Raw genomic sequence first — 20,062 nt, forward strand, 5'->3', positions numbered from 1 at the left:
AAGTACTAATCTATATATATATAAAATAACATGTCCTGACAGACTGACTGACTGATTCATCATCGCCGAGCCAAAACTAATGCACATAACGAAATGACATTTTGAGGACACATTTATATTACTATATTACAATGTAGGTGCTCGCTAAGGGAGGATTTTTGGATAATCCATCGTTAAGGTGGTGAAAAGGGAGGGGGGTGTTGAATTTTTAAAATGAGTGTATATATACATATCTCAAAACTTTAGTTTACAGATGTAAAAATTCATATTTAGAATCTGCTTTAAAAATAAAGAAACACATATTTGTTTTGTTTTCGAAAAATCCCACTAGGAGGCGTAAAAAAGGGTGAAAAGGGGGTTGAATGCCTTTACTGAGGATACTTATATCTCAGAAACTGAACATATTACAGACCTGAAAATTGGTATTTGGAATCTCCCTTCAAAATAAAGAAGCACTCTTTTTTTTTCCCTTTTGGAAAATCCTATTAACGGGGCTTAAACAGGAGTGACAAATGGGGTGAATTTTTTGAAAGACTATATCTACAGTACATCTCAGAAACGTAAAATGTTACAGACGTAAAAATTGGTACTTGGAATCTCCTGTAAAAGTAAAGAAACATAGGTGATTTGTTTTCGGAAACTCCACTTACGGCGAACTTAAAAGGGGGTGAAATTTTAAAATGAGCATGTCTACAGTATATCTCTAAAACTGAACATGTTGCAGAAATGAAAAATCGTATTTATTATCACTATTAAAATAAAGAAACATGCATTTTTTGTTTTTGGAAAAACCACTTGGGTGGGTGGGGGGTAAAAATGACTGAAAATGGGGTTGCGTTCTTTTTATTAGAATACTGATAACTCAAAAACTGAAGATGTTGCAAACGTGAAATTTGCTATTTAGAATCTCCTTTAAAAATAAAGAAATAAGTATTTTTTCGTGTTTGGAAATCCACTTACAGGGGAGTGGGGGGTAGAATTGAACAATTATTTGAATTATTTGTATGAAGATACTATCTCAAAAATGAAAGATGTTGCAGACGTGAAAATTGATATTTAAAATCTGCTTTATAAGTAAAGAAACCTGTATTCCTTTGATTTTGGAAAATTCAATGAGGGGGGGGGGGATGGAGGTGAAGGATTTGAGAAATTCATTGAATTAATTGCATGAAGATACTTACATCTAATAAAAACTAAAGGGTTTACAGACGTGAAAATTGGTATTTGAATCTCATTTAAAGACAAAGAAAAACCATTTTTGAGGGAAAGTCATCTTGGGGTGTCGGGGGTGAAAAAGAGTTGAATTCCTTTTAAGAGGACACATATCACAAAAACTGAAGATGTTGCAGTCGTGATAATTGGTATTTAGAAAATCCTTTACTAATAAAGAAACAAGTATTTTTTCTGGAAGATTTGCTTAATGGGAGGGGGTGGGGAGTGTGAAAGGAAGTGAAAAAAGGGAATTCTTTTTATTGGGTAACTTAACTTATATCTCAAAACTGAAGGTAACAGAGGTGAATACTGGTATTTGGAATCTCCTTTAAGCATAAAGAAACATGCCTTCCTTCTTTGGGGGGGGAAATCAACTTAACGGCGGTGGGGTGGAAAAGGAGCCGAGACAAATTGATTTTATTGCTCATATAGTACTTTATTCTGATCATAAACTGATAATTTTTCATCTTTCCTGAGTTTTTTTCAAGAGCCATCTTTTCCTTTGAAGAACTTAAAGCTAGATTACAGTAGATTCACCTGGCACATAAATGAAAATTTTAACACATTTGAAATATACGATAGGAATTATATTGACCGTGCAATTGTTCACCTTTATAATAAGGTCAATAATGTACGGAAGTATATCATTTGTATCGCCAGAAATCCCGCGCACTTGCCTACGCGCGACAATGGTGCTGGTCACATTGTCAGCAATGACAATGGCAGCAGATGTAATTTACCGCCAAGTAAAGGTCTTGCATCTTGCTGCGGCATCCAGAACAATAATAATAATAATAATAATAATAATAATAATAATAATAATAATAATAATAATAATAATAATAATAATAATTTTCTCCGTGCCCGGTCAGCTTGCATGGGGGTCTAGCTCTGACTGACTAGGAGTTAGGTATAACTCTATGTAAGACACTGGGGTGGAGGCCCTCAACCCCGACACGGCGCGTCCCAATGGCTGATAGGGAAAGTTCCTGTAGATATGCAGGACAGGTGCGAATAAGGCGTAGCCAAATAAGCACCGCGGATCAACTGAGGGAACAAGGAAAATGGTCAACGGCCTCGACGTCATAAGAGGATTCATCCCGATGGCGGAGAGGGCGGAAGAACTGACTGAAATCCACTTCGCGTCTGACTTGCAGCAGATTCACAATGAAGTATTTATTTATTTTCCACCTAGTCGATACAATGATTGCCTAAGGCAATTTTTATTGGTCAAAAGTGGTACATGTTTCGTATATTATCAACATCTTCAGCCACATAACACAGTTTAGATGAAAAATATAAAAATTGACAAAGTAATGCTTTAGAGGAAGTGTCCTTGAAATTAACATAAGATTGACAAGATTAAAACAAACAAATAACTCAAGAGAAAATATATAAATTATTTCTACAATAGAAAGCAGTCGTCAAGGAAACACTTGTACAATATTCCATAGAGAAATTGTCCTAATAAATATTCTTTTCTTAATAATCCATGAAAAAAGATCAATTTATAAATTAAAAATTATACATTTTATAAGTAATTATCGAAATGAAGAAATCCTGATATCACAGTGCGGCTCTTATTATTAATGTAGATGAAAATATAACTAATTCCTAGTTGTCAAATCTTATTAAGCCTGCTTTCCTTTGGAACAGTAACTCCTGTCATTCTTTCACAGTTTTGCGCCGGGTGTAATATTGATGATGCGTTCTTCCTTGTTCTTGCACCTGAGGAGGAGGAGGAGGAGGAGGAGCGGGGGATATAGGTGTGTCAAGAACTTCCTTGCTGTCACCTATAGCTTCAACTGAGGAGGAACAAGTTGTAGGGCTATCTGTAGGTGGAGAAATTCCAATTCTTTTTTCTTGATCCTTCTCAAGCATTTTCAAATATACTAGAATTTGATAATATAATGGATTCTTATATTCTACAGCCTCATTAAGGTTATCATTTTTCTTTACAAGTTGGTCTAGATGAATGTACAGGTCTTCATATGTGTTCATTAAGCTGCCCTTTTTTAACTTTTTTATGATGGTCAGGTCTTGTTCTATGTTTGTAAATTTATGACCTGTGGCAGTCATGTGTGATCCCATTGCTGAGAATCTTCTATGTTTTTCAGCATTCACATGTTCCAAATATCTAACTTTAAAATTGCGGCCAGATTGTCCTATGTATGTGTTCTTACATTCAAAGCATGTGAGTTTATATATACCGGAATCAAAAAATTTATCTTTTCCGAGAGATTTATTGTATCATGGTTGAAAATACTATGTTTCATGTTGTTATTGGTGGAAAATGCAATTTTGAAATTTTTTCTTTTAAATAAATTTGTTATTACATGAATGTTTGGATTATTATATGTGAACTTGATATATTTTTCAGTTTTACTAGGTTCGACTGCTAATTTAGATTGTTGCTTCTCCGAAAATTTATTAATTATTTTATCAATCATGTTATTGTTGAAACCATTCAAGAGGGCTTGTTGTCGGATAAACAACAGTTCTTTATTCCTTTCAGATTTGGATAAAGGAATACTAAACGCTCTGTTAATGTAACTATAATATGAATTTTCTGGACATAGTCACAACAAGAGAAGAAAAAGGATTTTCTTTCAAAATACACAGAAAATCCACTTTCACACTGACCACTATCAAGAACAACTCGTTACACCCTGAGGCACAGAAAAGATCAGCATATTATAGTTACATTAACAGAGCGTTTAGTATTCCTTTATCCAAATCTGAAAGGAATAAAGAACTGTTGTTTATCCGACAACAAGCCCTCTTGAATGGTTTCAACAATAACATGATTGATAAAATAATTAATAAATTTTCGGAGAAGCAACAATCTAAATTAGCAGTCGAACCTAGTAAAACTGAAAAATATATCAAGTTCACATATAATAATCCAAACATTCATGTAATAACAAATTTATTTAAAAGAAAAAATTTCAAAATTGCATTTTCCACCAATAACAACATGAAACATAGTATTTTCAACCATGATACAATAAATCTCTCGGAAAAAGATAAATTTTTTGATTCCGGTATATATAAACTCACATGCTTTGAATGTAAGAACACATACATAGGACAATCTGGCCGCAATTTTAAAGTTAGATATTTGGAACATGTGAATGCTGAAAAACATAGAAGATTCTCAGCAATGGGATCACACATGACTGCCACAGGTCATAAATTTACAAACATAGAACAAGACCTGACCATCATAAAAAAGTTAAAAAAGGGCAGCTTAATGAACACATATGAAGACCTGTACATTCATCTAGACCAACTTGTAAAGAAAAATGATAACCTTAATGAGGCTGTAGAATATAAGAATCCATTATATTATCAAATTCTAGTATATTTGAAAATGCTTGAGAAGGATCAAGAAAAAAGAATTGGAATTTCTCCACCTACAGATAGCCCTACAACTTGTTCCTCCTCAGTTGAAGCTATAGGTGACAGCAAGGAAGTTCTTGACACACCTATATCCCCCGCTCCTCCTCCTCCTCCTCCTCCTCAGGTGCAAGAACAAGGAAGAACGCATCATCAATATTACACCCGGCGCAAAACTGTGAAAGAATGACAGGAGTTACTGTTCCAAAGGAAAGCAGGCTTAATAAGATTTGACAACTAGGAATTAGTTATATTTTCATCTACATTAATAATAAGAGCCGCACTGTGATATCAGGATTTCTTCATTTCGATAATTACTTATAAAATGTATAATTTTTAATTTATAAATTGATCTTTTTTCATGGATTATTAAGAAAAGAATATTTATTAGGACAATTTCTCTATGGAATATTGTACAAGTGTTTCCTTGACGACTGCTTTCTATTGTAGAAATAATTTATATATTTTCTCTAGAGTTATTTGTTTGTTTTAATCTTGTCAATCTTATGTTAATTTCAAGGACACTTCCTCTAAAGCATTACTTTGTCAATTTTTATATTTTTCATCTAAACTGTGTTATGTGGCTGAAGATGTTGATAATATACGAAACATGTACCACTTTTGACCAATAAAATTTGCCTTAGGCAATCATTGTATCGACTAGGTGGAAAATAAATAAATACTTCATTGTGAATCTATTGAAGTGCGATACGGACCATGAAGCTGATTTTATGTAATGACTTGCAGCAAGCGGCAAAGTGGTCAGCGTCTGTTCACCAGAGGTGCGGCTGGAAATGTATGTTTTGGAACTATCCACCCCAGTCCTATGAAACTGGACTACGGTCCAATACTTGGATAATCAAGTACCATGAGGCGTGGCAGGAAACAAATTTGTACCCCAGGTGGTAACCAATCCACTGCTGACATTAGCAGCACAACCAGACTATCGGATTCTGGGGAGTCTGGCTGGATATGCAAACAGAGGGAGTCGGAGACCTCTGGCCAACTTCGCCCAAACAGTGAAACATTTTTCGGAACACTGAACATAAATTCTCTCTTGCGGGCAGGGAAGTTGTACGAACTAGAGCAAACCCTAAATGATCAAAAAATGGAAATACTGGCACTCCAAGAAACGAGGCTGACTGACGAACACGCAATGGATTTCGGGATCTACAGACTCTTCAAAAGTAAAACAGACAAACAGATTCTCAAAAACACACCCCATTTAGGAGTTGCTTTTGCAGTCAAGAAGAGCATACTTAACTCAGTAACAGGTGTGAAATGTGTAAACAATAGGCTAATGACAATCACCCTAAAGTGTGAAAACAAATCATACACACTGATCAATGCACATATGCTAGTCAATGAAGACAATAAAACAGATCGCGAGAAGGTAGACAAATCCTGGGAAATACTAGAAGAAACAGCATCAAAAATTCCTCAAAACCACGTCAAAATTCTATTAGGAGATTTCAACGCTCAGCTAGGCAAGGAAAGGAAATACAGGAAAACAGTTGGAAAATTCCCAGCACATAAATGGACGAACCAAAATGGACGGAGATTAGTCGAATTCTGCAGGGCATTCAACCTTATAGTCATGTCGACTCACTTCAGGAAGAAACCTTCTAAACAAATGACATGGAGATCACCCAACTCCCTCTTGGGCGAGTTTCAAATTGACCACGTGGCAATTTAATACCCAAACCACAGAGAAATTATGAATGTCCAAGTAAGGAAGGGTGCAAACATAGACTCAGACCACCATCTGACAAGAGTCAAACTACAGTTGATACCCCAAAGGTTCAGAAGAAGGAAGCAAATAATTCCGAAATTTGATACTAGTCAGATCCAGCCATCTTTCACCGAAGAATTAGAGAAAAAGCAGTCCAACAATTGGCAGCAACTCAAGACCAAACTAATTGAAACAGCACAAACACTGATTCCTTTGCAGAAAAGAAAAAAACACCCTTGGTGGAACGCAGACTGTGAACAAGCCATCCAATCCCGGCAGAATGCATACAATAAGTGGAACAGCAAAAAGACCGATAAGAATCACAAAATGTTTTTGGCAGTCAGGAAATAGGCAGCGAAATTAATCCGACAGACCAAAAGGAAATTCGAGAAAGATCAACTACTAGAAATTGAAAAGGACTTCGAAAAAAACCACACACGAAATTTCTACAAGAACTTCAAAACAAAGCTAACAGGGTATCAGCCACAAAACCTTTGCTTTAAGAAAGTAAATGGGCAATTTGCACTGAACAATCAAGAAAACTGCACCGAACTTGCAAGGTATTTTGAAGAACTGCTTAACTGCCCAGAGCCAAGACAAAGATTTCCACCGCAGGAACCTGACTTGACAAACCCAAATTCAGTACCACCGGATGAAGAAGAAATTAGCAGACAGATAAAATGACTTAAAATTAATAAAGCTGCAGGTGAGGATGGGATCATAGCATAAATTCTCAAATCAGCAGGCCCAAATACTATAAAAGAATTCACCGGTATCATCCAAGAGATTTGGGAAACAGAACAAATTCCAGAAGATTGGAAAAGTGCACTAATCCATCCTTTACATAAGAAAGGAGACAGAACAGACGTAAATAACTACAGAGGAATCTCATTGGTATCTGTTACCTACAAAATTTTATCTCAGTGCCTTCTCGATAGAGCCCAACAGCAACTAGAACCAAAAATTGCAGAATATCAAGCAGGTTTCAGACCAGGCCGTTCATGTCCAGAGCAAATTTTGAACCTAAAGATAATCCTAAGGCATCAGAGAATTTGTAGCAAAAATGTAGTTTGTACTTTTGTTGATTTCAAAAAGGCCTATGATTCAGTTGATCGTCAATCACTGTTTCAGATATTAAAAGAACAGGGTCTAGACCGGAAAACACTCGCAATTGTAAAAGAGACATTGACAGACACAAAATCTAAGGTTAAATTCATGGGGGAAATCTCAGACCCTTTTCCGATCAAAACAGGAGTAAGACAGGGAGATGGGCTCTCTCCACTACTCTTCAACTGCGTCCTTGAAAAGGTAATACAGGAATGGCGCAAACAGAAGTCTGTCCTCAAGATTGACCAACCAATCACTCTTGGTAGGGGCAAATTAGCAGTAGACTGCCTGGCATTTGCGGACGATCTGGCAATCTTAACTTGTGACGTTTCAACAGCCATAAACCAGATCGAACTCCTGAAAGAAACAGCGGAAAAAGTCGGCCTCCAAATATCGTTTGAAAAAACTGAATACATGACCTGCAGCAAAGAAGCCCCTTAATTCATGGAGACAAAATATGGCAAAATAAATCGGGTTCAGCAATTCAAATATCTCGGTGAAATAATTCAGGAGAATGGAATAGAAACAAAAGCCAACGAAGTTAGATGCCAATAAATGGAAACTGCATATAGACTCACCCAAAATATCTATAACAAAAAGTGTCTCACTCCAAGCATGCAAAACTAAGACACTATAATACAGTAATAAAACCAGAATGCTTCTATGGATCAGAGACACTAATTTTGAACAGGAAAACTGATCTAGAAAATATTCAGGAAAAGGAACGCAAATCATTAGAAAAAATTTACGCCCAAAACTCGTAGATGAACAGTACCGCCTTAGAGGGAAACAGGAAATCAAACAATTTTCTAACATTCACAGCGACATCAGAAAACGCACATTAAGATTCTTTGGACATATAAAAAGGATGAACCCAGATAGACTTACCAAGCAAATAGTTCAATTTTATGAAAACCGAAGTAAAGCCAAAACGGACACAATAAAATGGATTGGCGAAATTAAAACAGATCTCAAACTGGCAGGAATTACACCTGAAGACATCCAAAGCCGGGTTATCTTCAGAGCCAAAGTTCATAAGTGGCAAGTTGACCAAGAGGAGGAACCAAGGAAGAAGACCGGAACAACATGGTCTCAAGAGAGAAAAGAAGCACACAGCAAACGAATGAAGGAAGTGTGGGCACAAAGAAAGGCAAATGCCTGTCTCTAAGTACTTTGTGTAGTCCTAATGGGCTCATTCGCAAATAATAATAAATAATAATAATTTTCTGGACTGTCATCAAAATGTGCGGATAATGACCACGAATGCAGTCCGGCTGCAGCTTCAGTACCGCCATGGCACCCAAGCTAACACCACGCTGGATCTCCTCAACAATTTTGATCCCTATTAAAAATGCTTTTAGGAAACGATGGCAAAGATTTAGGGACCCAACTGGCCGGGCGGAATACCTGGAGCTAGCCCAGGAACTATGAAATCGATTGCTGGAGAGAAAGATTGAAAAATCGGAGGAACTTTGCCGTCAGATCACGAATTTTGGCAGATTATATATAAAACGTTAATCATTCAATTATAAATTTCAGTATAATACCGTAGCGAAGCACGGGTATCTTGCTAGTCAATAACAAATGCTAAACTCTTCCTGTAAAGGGTCAGTTAAAAGTTTCCCCTCAGTTTCCTCTTATTTATTTAATCATCAATACTGAGCCCTCATTGAAGTGCTCATTTAATTGATCATTCATTTACTGACAGTACAGTGAATATGTCATTTTATTGAGTCTTAGTAACTTGAAGGGACCAAGGTGTGGGTTTCACAATTTCAACAGAAAGCTTGGAGCCGAGGGTCTATTTGTTCTCAAGCTATATTAAGAAAGAGGGGTTGCTACATGACGCACCCGACCTTCACGTGCTCTCTTTAGAACAAGGAAATAATAGAAGACAATGGCATGGACCAACGGATCACATTTCGGAAGCCCGGTGAGAGGCTAGGGTATCATACGATATGAGTTTGAAGTGAGCCTCGGGGACGCGATGATTTGAACCAATCAAAAGGTCGCATCATTCCAATACTGGCTATACATTGGTTAAAGCGAGAGATGGCCCTGAACGAGCATAGGACAGCATCTGTGGAGGTGAATTAATAAGAGACCAGCGCATGGGCTAGCTACCCATCCCAGGGGATCGATATGTTCCCCCTATCACCAAAGAGGGAGGTGGGTTGTGTCGTACAGATATCAGTGCTCCCATCGGAGCTCCTCTGTCAGTCTGTAGTGAGTGTAAGTCAGTTGTGTGTTTCATCGTACTGAATGTAATATGATGTAATATTTTGTATGTAAATTTAACCAGTTTTGGTAGTAATTCGTTAGTTATTAGTAAACAATAAATGTGCGGAAGCTTGGCCACCCATCCAGTGGGTGACCACTACCGATGTTGCTTAACTCCATATGTGTATATGTTTTAGCTGTATGTGTGTGCTTTGAGTGTGTGTGTTTTGTGCTTTAGTATGTGTTTGACTGGCACATCATTTACAGTATACGATGTGGCTTGCCCTGTATGGTAGGACATACAGGGTTTACCTTGCTTAATGTTGTGTTTGGAAATTTTCAAGGCTACATCGTATTTCTTGTCGCAACTTATTATTATTATTATTAAATACATAATTATAAGTATCTGTGGATGTTAGTAAATTTTGAAATAGCAGCATGTCTGGACAGCATTTAGTGTTGCACCGCCTCATCTCCGAGAACCAGTGCTTCATCTTTGTACTAGGAAGGCCATTTGGTGTTAGAAGACTGTGTGGTGGTTTATTTAAGGAAGTGAGAAACAGAGTGTATCTTGGCAGGGTGGGGTGCTGGTTGATACTTGGGTTGGGGTTTTTCAGAGGCCTCAGCTGCTCAATCCACCGAGGTGGCCCTGAAGTGGGGTAGATTGGTTATTAAGAAGGTTGTGTAGTAGTAGTAGTAGTAGTAGTAGTAGTAGTAGTAGTAGTAGTAGTAGTAGTAGTAGTAGTAGTAGTAGTAAGGCATTGTTAACTTGATTGTTTGGGGACGGTGCGGGCACGGGGAGTAGCGGTGGGGGTTTGGGTTGGGTGTCAGGATTTTCACGTGGTGTGGAGTACTGTTGTGCTTTGTGTTTTGCAATAATAATGCCTTCTTGAAGCACGGGCATCCAGGAAACGCAGCTGTGTTTCCGTGACAGTTCACGCACTTCGCCTGGTCCCGAGGCACCTTGCAATCGGTGAGACGGTGTGGGCCACTGCACCTATTGCAGCGGGTAGTGTTCCAACATCTTGCTGCATGACGGTTCAGTTTGAGGCAGTTATAGCATATTACGGTAAAAGAAGGGTGAGGTGGGGGCGGTTGGGGTTTCGTTGAGGTTGGTTACTGGAGTGTAGGTGGATTGTTTTGTGGTGGCTTTTTCTTCTGTGGTTGTGGGGGTGGAGTGGTTTGAGTGGGGGTGGTGGTTGTTTGGTTGGTTGCTTGGATTGATTTGTGGATATGTGGTACAGGAGGTAGTGGTGGTGGGGTAGGTATAGCTTGTGATTGAGCATCTTGGATTATGGGATAGGTTTGTAGTGAAATATCTGCTGATGGAGGTGCGGTTTGGAGAGTAAAATCGGAGGTTCATGGATTTTCTTTTAGGTTTGGGGGGAAGATAATTGATTTGCTGGAAGAAGTCTACTGAAGGAGGAGTGGCTTGTGTGGCAATGTGGTTTTTTGATGGGATAGTCTGGGACTGGAAATCGTTTGTGAATGGAGTAGCTTGTATGGAGATGTGTTTGACTGCTGGATAGGTGGGAAGAGGGGGAGTAGGTTTGCGTTTGCTGGTTGATGGCCTCGGGTTTGATGGTGACTCAGTAGGCTATGTTGTGGATGGGTTTAATAATGGTAGGAGTGGGGATGTTAGTTTTATCTAGAATTTTGAGAATTGGTCGGACGGAAGTGTTGCGGCGAGGAGTGGCAGGTTATTATGAGTCTCTTCTATGACTGCGAGATGTTTGTCGAATATGGGCATAAGTGTGCTGATAATAGTTTGACGGGCTATGGGGACTGGGTCGGGGTTATTGAGGTTAAAGATTAGGACTTGGCATTTGGCTGAGATTGGGAATACAGTTGTTTCGGACACAGAAGAAGGGAACGCTGTAAACAATGTCTTCTTCTTCTTCTCCTGATGAGGCGGCGTCTTGGTGCAGGTGTTGGGCTGGGTAGACTTGGGGGGAGGTTTGGGGGTGATGGGTTTGTGTGGTTACGTACGGTGGAGATCTGTTGTGTTGGTATTGGGGAGGGGAAGGTTGGTTATTTGAGGTGTGAGGTGATAGTTGAAATAATTGTTGGGTTACAGCTTAGAATACCAATATATAGTTGGTCCATTATTGGAAATTATAAATTTTCCAGCGAACTCATTCCTGGTTGCCAGCGTTTCACCCCAGTGTGCCAAGTTGGGCTCATCAGTTGGTAAATGGCACACCCACCAAGACCCAAGACGCATGGCTAGTGCATACCATGGAGGCCACTGCGTAGGCTATTTGGAGCCACCGGCAATGCCAATGCACTTTGAGAGACTTTGTCTCATTTTCAATAATTGATACTTGCCTGGCCATCAGATGATAAAGATGTTGATTCACATACGGAACCTGAAATATTTGTTCCGAATGAGTACATTTATAATACCAATTCCCTATGGGAATCAACATCTTTACATCAAAAGCTTGGAAGTTTCCCATGATGGCGTAAAGTTGGTTGTATGACTCTTGGAGGTTCATGGTGGGGTTGGGAAGGTTGGTTTAGGTAAAGCACTGGTTGGTCAAACTCAATTTGAGGACCGGCGAATATTACTGCGCTCACTCAGTGGGCACGGTCAAAACAGGTGGGCTAGCTACCCTTATTCGGCCGGAGTCTCCAAAGTAGTAACATCATGAGAAGAAGTGTACTTACGGCGAGTGCGCAGTCAGGTATTATGTGTCTTGATCGCGTGGGGACTTTATAACTCAATACGCTCAGACGTTGCTTAATTACTTAAGATTTAGGAGCTAGCTAAGAAAATTTGTAGGCACGGGAGCTTGTAAGAACGGTGCCAAATAATAACTTTACATTTTTGCACTAACATTTTTAGGTGGCATTGAACTCTGATAAATATTCATTTTAGTGTCTTCAAATTTCAGACGAAAAGAACTGTTTCGATATGAACATTTACGCGCTTAATTGCCTGCCTATTTAAAGTAGATTTTCCAAGAACACGAACGCCACAGTTTCTAGTCCAGCATTGCCCACTCTTTCCAGATGTTTGAGCTGTGACATAATACAGTTGAAGTGCGGAGGGAGTCGGAAATTGACCTAGTTAGGGTGTTAGATGAGCGTCGAGTTAGCACGCAGCTGAATGGGAACTGGTATTCACGGTCACAGGAAACTACCCCGACTGTTGTAAATAGTAACTGGCAGGTTGTATTGACCCAGTTGTGATACAGTGGATGAACGGAATATTATAGTAAAGGTCCGAACCCACAGAAACTGGAAGACACAGGGAGAACACGTTTCCTACACCAGGATGGAGAACCACGAACTGAACGAGTTCCAATATGAACGCATCACAGTCAATATGGCTGGCTAGAAGGATTGGGAGCGGGCTCACCGCAAGCGGGCAGCCGAATCAACAAAAGATAAGTATTAGATTTGCAATGTAATAATGAATTTCTGCATGTGTTTAATGTAGCCAAGGGGATAGGCTAGTTTCTTTTATTATTTAATTTCAGTAGGTTTAGCTGTTGGTTGGAAGGACAATGTCCTATTTCAGTAAATGTAAGGAAGCTTGTATATTTAAATGTATGTAACTGTACAAGAGTATGATCCCCAATTCTAGGTTAGGAAATGTTTGTACACGACTATCTCCCAATTTTAAGTTAGGAAATTTTCGTAAAATAATTCGTAACATAAAGTAGTAAATATCATGTGAGTTTTTAAAGTAAGATGTAAGAACATAATATTGTAAGAAGAATGTGTAGTTCAGGAATATTGCATATGTGCATCATATTTTGTATACATTTTGGTTGGGTAGGAGTCTGTAAACATGGCCTAGCAGTAAAAATTGAGCAACCTGGAAAACCGCAACTATATCGGGAGAGATGGTTGAAACTGGTTAAAAATATTACAACATGTGGTTTAGAAACCCGGAAAAGACCGGGAAGTGTATGCTGAAGATGATCATTCATCAATGTGAAACGCACAAGATCACTATTCGTGGATCAGCAGCTAGGCAACCAATCCGAAAGCTCTAATATTGAACGAGGTTGCATTGACCAAGAGACGCTTGAAGATGTAGCAGTGGTAGTGTTGTTTCCAGTTTTTTGCTAGTGGCTTTACATCGCACCGACACAGATAGGTCTTATGGCGACGATGGGATAGGAAAGGCCTAGGAGTTGGAAGGAAGTGGCCTTAATTAAGGAACAGCCCCAGCATTTGCCTGGTGTGAAAATGGGAAACCACGGAAAACCATCTTCAGGGCTGCCGACAGTGAGATTCAAACCCACTATCTCCCGGATGCAAGCTCACAGCCGCGCGCCCCTGACCGCACGGCCAACTCGCCCGGTCCAGTGGATTTTGGCAGGTGCTACACTACATGGAGCGAGCCTATATAATTATGTGTGTGTGTGCAACGAAAGTCTTAGCTTACTTATTCTGGAGTGCTGGAGGAAGCATATTGTGTGTGCGTGCTACGAGTTTATTATTATTACTGTTCGAGACTATTGCGGTTGCTGTTCATGAAGATTACCATTACGAAGTTTTGCTGTATGAGTTCTTTATGGTTGCATTACTGTACCATTATGGAGTCATGGCGAGTGCATAACTCGGCAATCAAGTTCCCGATGAACAGTAGGTAGAAGACACTATGTAGTATTCTTTTGTAAGTCAGGCACTGGATTATTCCTCTCCAAGGAAATGCACAGTGAGAACGGATTATAATTTGATGAAACCATAGGCCAAGTGTTTATTACTTGCTCATTCTTTGAATAACACAACATGGCTGCCGTTATTTATTAATCCCACAGCAGACATTTTACATTGTGGATGTGTGTGGCTTATTAACAGTGTATAGTGCAGTGATTGGGTTTGTTTCACATACAATTATAGCCCGGGATAAATAGATTCCACGGTGATGATGCTATTGTGCTAATGTATATAAGGTTATGAAGGGACAGTCTTCTTATCCGTAAGATTTAACCAATTTGTAGCGTGGCCTTCAGAACTATGTATAGTTGTAATGTGTAGCTTGTAGATGTTGATAGTGTATGTTTATATTGGTTTCATCACTTTATGACAATTGTTAGTTTTTGTTTTGTTTTAATTTTGTTTTGGGAGTAAATTCATGTGGTCAAACTTGTAAATCTTTTATCAGTGGAATAAGGAAAAACCTGGCAAGCTACCCAAATTTTAGTGGTAAACAGTAACAGGTAAGGTTATAAAGCAAGTTTGGAGTCTCATCAGCCTGATGACCGTTGCCTTGGGTGAGTGAGTTCTTTCATGCTCTACAGAGTCAATTATTCCTGTAAATCTTTTGCAGGTGGCACCCAATTATGTTACAATTACATGTTACAATTCTAGTTACAATTTATCCATTTAGTATTTTCAATTTCACCAAAATATTACATATAAATAAATGTAATGTACATATGGACCGATTGCATGAACTTACAGCTTGCCCTCTTCTTTTATTGAGATTTTATAGCCAAGTGGTTAACGTCATTCTTTTTGCTTTTGGCCTTGTTTATTTCTGATTTGTTTCCCTTTGATGTTTGAGATGCAGTGAACATCTTAGACCTTGAACATAAATGTAAAAAGGATTTAACCCGATGAGTGCTACGCCCGCCTATAGACGGGCTGACGCGGCCGGTCCACCACTGCTATGCCCGTCTATAGACGGTGCGCAAGAGTTTTAAATTTTTTGAGTTTCCCGGTTCACTTTCGAGTGCCAATTTGATCTCTGACATGTTCTGCCACCTGTTGGGCCTTATGTACAACTAATTGATCAGAGATTATAGCTTTGGGAAGTAGCTTTCTGTAGACATCTGTGGAGTTCACCTGTGATGTAAACAAACATGTCGGAACAACAATCTAGTTGATCTTGCAGCGATGTTATTTCGGATCGCAGAATCTTTCAGTTATTAACCACAGTGGAAGGTGATGATGGACATAAACATTTTAATGAATTTTTACGCGGTTTTGAAAGTGAGAGTGATAGAGAGAGTGCCGAAAATATTGTATGCGAGAGAGAAACAGAGCCTCCTTCTAAACGAAAGAAGAAAAACATGGTGAGTACAAAAGCTATTTTATCACTATTTTTGTGGTGGACGGATTACTTTTCTTCACCAGAGTTTCAAGTAACTGTGACAGGCTCTGAGGGCCAAGCAGTGTTTGATGACAACCCGAAAATCATTTATTTTTAGAAACTTTTGTGCCAGTGGAGTTGGTGCAGACAGTTGAACAAATCGGCATCACAAAAAACCATTATAAAACATTTAACTATCACCACATTCCACTGTCGGCAGCTCTGAAGATGGTTTTCCGTGGTTTCCCATTTTCACACCAGGGAAATGCTGCGGCTGTACCTTAATTAAGGCCACGGCCGCTTCCTTCCAACTCCTAGGCCTTTCCTCTTCCATCGTCACCATAAGACGTATCTGTGTTGGTGCGACGTAAAGCCACTAGCAAAAAAAAAATATATATATTTTAAAATATCAACTTATATACTTCTAAGAAGTTACATGTATTAGTTGCCTACAGATTTTAGGAAATAATATTATTTTGGGTTCTTTAATTTGTATAAAGATAATGCACGCATGGGCACATAAGTGTAATATTGTTTTCTCTCAAAATAATTTTGAACATAAGTGTAGGATCTTCCATTTGCATTTAGATTTATAAACAACCAACATGTATAAACATTTTAAGCTAATCATCCCAATGATAAGTTAAAAATTGAGGCTTCTACAAAAGAATTTTACATACGAATGAAAAAACTGCACTGAAGTACCAAACAGTCAACTGGTAACTCAGCACTTAAAAGGTTAAATTAAGGTCAGGAAGGACTAAATTCATTAGATAATGGGATTTCAAAGTGTACAAGAACATGCCATCAAGTTTTCTCTGATTTATTGCATGTAGTGTGGATGAGAATATATGTTTGTGGAGCTTGGATCCATGTCCTTTGGGTAATGTCATCTTCAAGATTTTAATGTAAATATGGGTGTGAATTTGTGATTGGTTCTCGATTTTCCTCGATTGCAGTTTCGTATTCCAAGTTCCGAATATTAGAATCAGTTTTCTTTAAATCTTGCTATTATTATTAATGTGATTTTCTTGAGTTGAACGGGTAAGATATTTTAAAAACTTTAAGATTTTCAGACATGATCTACGTCTGTGTGGTAATTTCTCAGTTTCTAGTTATTGTGTTATTACAGAGTTGGCCATTTTATTTGAAGCTTAACGTTATGAGTGCAAGTGCTCTGGTATGTTGACCAGCACGGTGTTTTTTTTTTTTTTTTTCTCTCTCTTGAGGGTGAAAGCTAGATGACATCATTTATACTTGTGTCAGTTTGGCAACTTTAAGACATGTGATACTTTGTGTGATGATGAGTAAGGGGATGCGTTCCTCATTTTTAAAGGCCTGCATTTTTTTGTTTGAGTAACCTGCCTCCGGTAGACTTGTGAGCAGCGTGTGTTAGGGGATGGACCACAGATGTTTTGGTATTTGCTGCAATTTTGGGAGGCAATCTTCGCAAGTGAGTCATTCCGCCGTGTGGAAGGCGAGGATGATGTGTGTTTCCACCAAGGAGAATTTTATTTTAGCGGCCTATCTATGTTGATTTTATTGGTGTTTGTCCATGTCACTTTGGCTGATGCTGTAGACGAGACTTTTATATTGCTTAGTTTTTTACTTTTATGATATGACTGCGCTGAGGATTATTTATGTCATGTGATCGTTTTCAGACACCTACACTGAGTTGTGTGTTGAAGGTAAAATCCTACTCTGTTATTTTCTTGAATTTTGTGTCATGTAATTTATTTCAGGAAACCACGTTGATTTATACGCGACGTTGTAAGGTCCAACAGATGATTGGTTTTTGAGTCATGTGATCTATATCAGGAACCTACATTGAATAGGAAGTGATTGCTCAAAGTGTAAAATTCAACTCATTAATATTTTCCATCGAGACTGTGTGTGAGTGAGAGTTGCATGAATGCGGCATGCTTTTTCTTGGTGATGCCTAGAAAATATGACAACATGTTTTTGTTCTTTGATGTGTGCATATTGGGCCATTTATGTGATATTTTGTGTGTGTGGTTCTGACTCACAGGTTTCTTTTTTTAATGAGTATACTCATTATCGAGGTGTATATATTAGTAGGATGTTTTAATGATAATAATAATAATAATAATAATAATAATAATAATAATAATAATAATAATAATAATAATAATAATAATAATAATAATAATGTTACTTGCTTTACATCCCACTAACTACTGTTACGGTCTTCGGAGATGCTGGTAGGATGTTTTACCACTCAGCATATGTTTTATGGTGTACAGTTAGATTAGTTATTTTCACCCCAAAGCACATTAAAACATGTCTTACCTTTAAGGTTAGGGACTACCACTGCAATGTAAAGTGTGCAGGAAAGGGGAAATGCTCATCTAAAGTTAGAAGAGATAACAAACCAGCCAGAAGCGTGGTGCGAGCACACAAGCCACAATGTTGAAGTGCTAACACTTAGGAATTTTTCTAGCTAAATGTTACGTGTGTGTGTCGGCGTAAACTTGTTAAAATGTAATATATTTTTGATCCTCAAGATGAACACTATGAGCATTGACAAAGATCTGAGACATGTATTTTTTTAAATCACATTTGATGATTTTGCAACAGATTTCGTATTTTCTTGTTTCTTCTTTCTTGCGAATCGGCCGAACTTAGGACCATGCCAATACCACTTCACTTCCTTCTTATCATCCCTTCTTCCTTCCTCTTTCTCCACAGTGTCTTTATTCTTTCCAAATGTTGCGCTCTTCTCTCTTAAGTCCATCTTCCCCATCTGCACTCTTTCTATTCTTCCACAAGAACTTTTATGTTGGAAAGTCTTTTCCTGAATTGGTCTCTATCATGACATTCTTCATCTACAATTCCTAACCTCTTGAGTTCTTCCTTCATCTGCTTGGCATATCCCCCCCCCTGGCTCTTCAAGTAGTATAATTTATTAAAAATTTGTTTATTTAACCTTGCTGGATCCATTCAGACCATGTGTCCATAGAATCACAACCATCTTTTCCTTATTGTTGTTTCCACGTCTTCCGTTCTTTTGTATATCTCCTTATTTGATCGTAATCTGTAGTTTCCCTCTACCACCCTTGGGCCGTAAATCTTCCTTAATATTCTCCTTTCAATCTTTAGTAGGTTTTCCAGGTTCGTTAGTGTTGCTGTTTCCACCCCATACGGAATCACTGGTTTTACCACAACATCACAATGTCTTAGTTTGGCATTAATGGAAAGATTCTTTTTGTTGTAAATGGCTTTGGTGGCAGTGTTTAGCCTTTCCAACTTAAGTCTCCTATTTTCCATGGCCTCTTTATCCATCCCGTTGCCACTGATAATCTCTCCCAGGTATTTAAACTGCTTTGCGACCTTCACTTCGCCATATTTAGTCTTCATTGTTCTTTTCACATAATTCCTGTCCGTGCTCATCATCTCTGTTTTTGTGAAGGAGATATTTAAACCTGTTTTCTCGGCTATCTCCTGTAGTTCATTTATCTGTGCTATTGCTTTCTGATCTGTCTCAGCGAAGAGTGCCAAATCATCAGCAAAGGCCAAACACTTGGGTTTCCAACATGTTTATTTTTACTACCTATTAGAGCACCTTAGTCATTATGTTTCCACGGTGTTATCATGACCTTATCTAGAACCACGTTGAACAGTGTTGGTGATAAGCTATCACCCTGTCACAGACCTGTTTTTATCTGCACGGGTTTGCTGATCTCTCCTCGAAATTTCACTTTGAATATGGTGTTTGTTAGTGTTAACTTAAGTAAGTTGAGTGTCTTTTGATCGATGCCATATTCTCCCAGAATGTCCATCAATGCCCATCTATTGAATCGTATGCTTTTTGAAAGTCAACGAAAGATATGATGATCGTCATTTATAAGCTACATATCCGTATTGATTTACTTGCCTTAGAGAGACAGGAAGTCTGGCGAACTCACGGAGAGCTCGGAAAGAAGCGCGCTAAGGAGCTAGCTTATAGGCAACGAATGGAGCGGTGGCAGCAAAGATGGGAGGAAGATCCTCGAGGAAAATGGACTAAGCGGCTGATACCACGCCTAGCTGATTGGGTTGCCCGAGTTCATGGCGAGGTTAACTTTTACATTACGCAACTATTGACGGGTCACGGATACTTCCGTAAATTTCTACATAGAGTAGGTAGAGCGAACGACTCGGCGTGTATTTATTGCAATGATATAGACGATGTATTTCACACATTTTTCGTTTGTTATCATTGGTCAACTCAGAGAAGATGTTTATATACTGAGCAAGGAGAGTTGACGCCAGAAACTATTGTGCAGGCGATGCTACGAAACCAAGAATCTTGGGATCAGATAGCAGTATATGTAGAA

The 20,062-nt window shown here is 38.6% G+C and overlaps 1 protein-coding gene across 1 annotated transcript in view; it reads right to left on the bottom strand.

The window, feature by feature from the left end:
• Window positions 1-20,062, bottom strand: part of Pask (PAS kinase) — a 453,665-nt gene that overhangs the window by 184,356 nt on the left and 249,247 nt on the right. The window lies entirely within an intron of this gene.

The sequence above is a fragment of the Anabrus simplex genome, chromosome 8 (genome assembly GCF_040414725.1).
Source record: "Anabrus simplex isolate iqAnaSimp1 chromosome 8, ASM4041472v1, whole genome shotgun sequence".
Taxonomy (NCBI): Eukaryota; Metazoa; Arthropoda; class Insecta; order Orthoptera; family Tettigoniidae; genus Anabrus; species Anabrus simplex.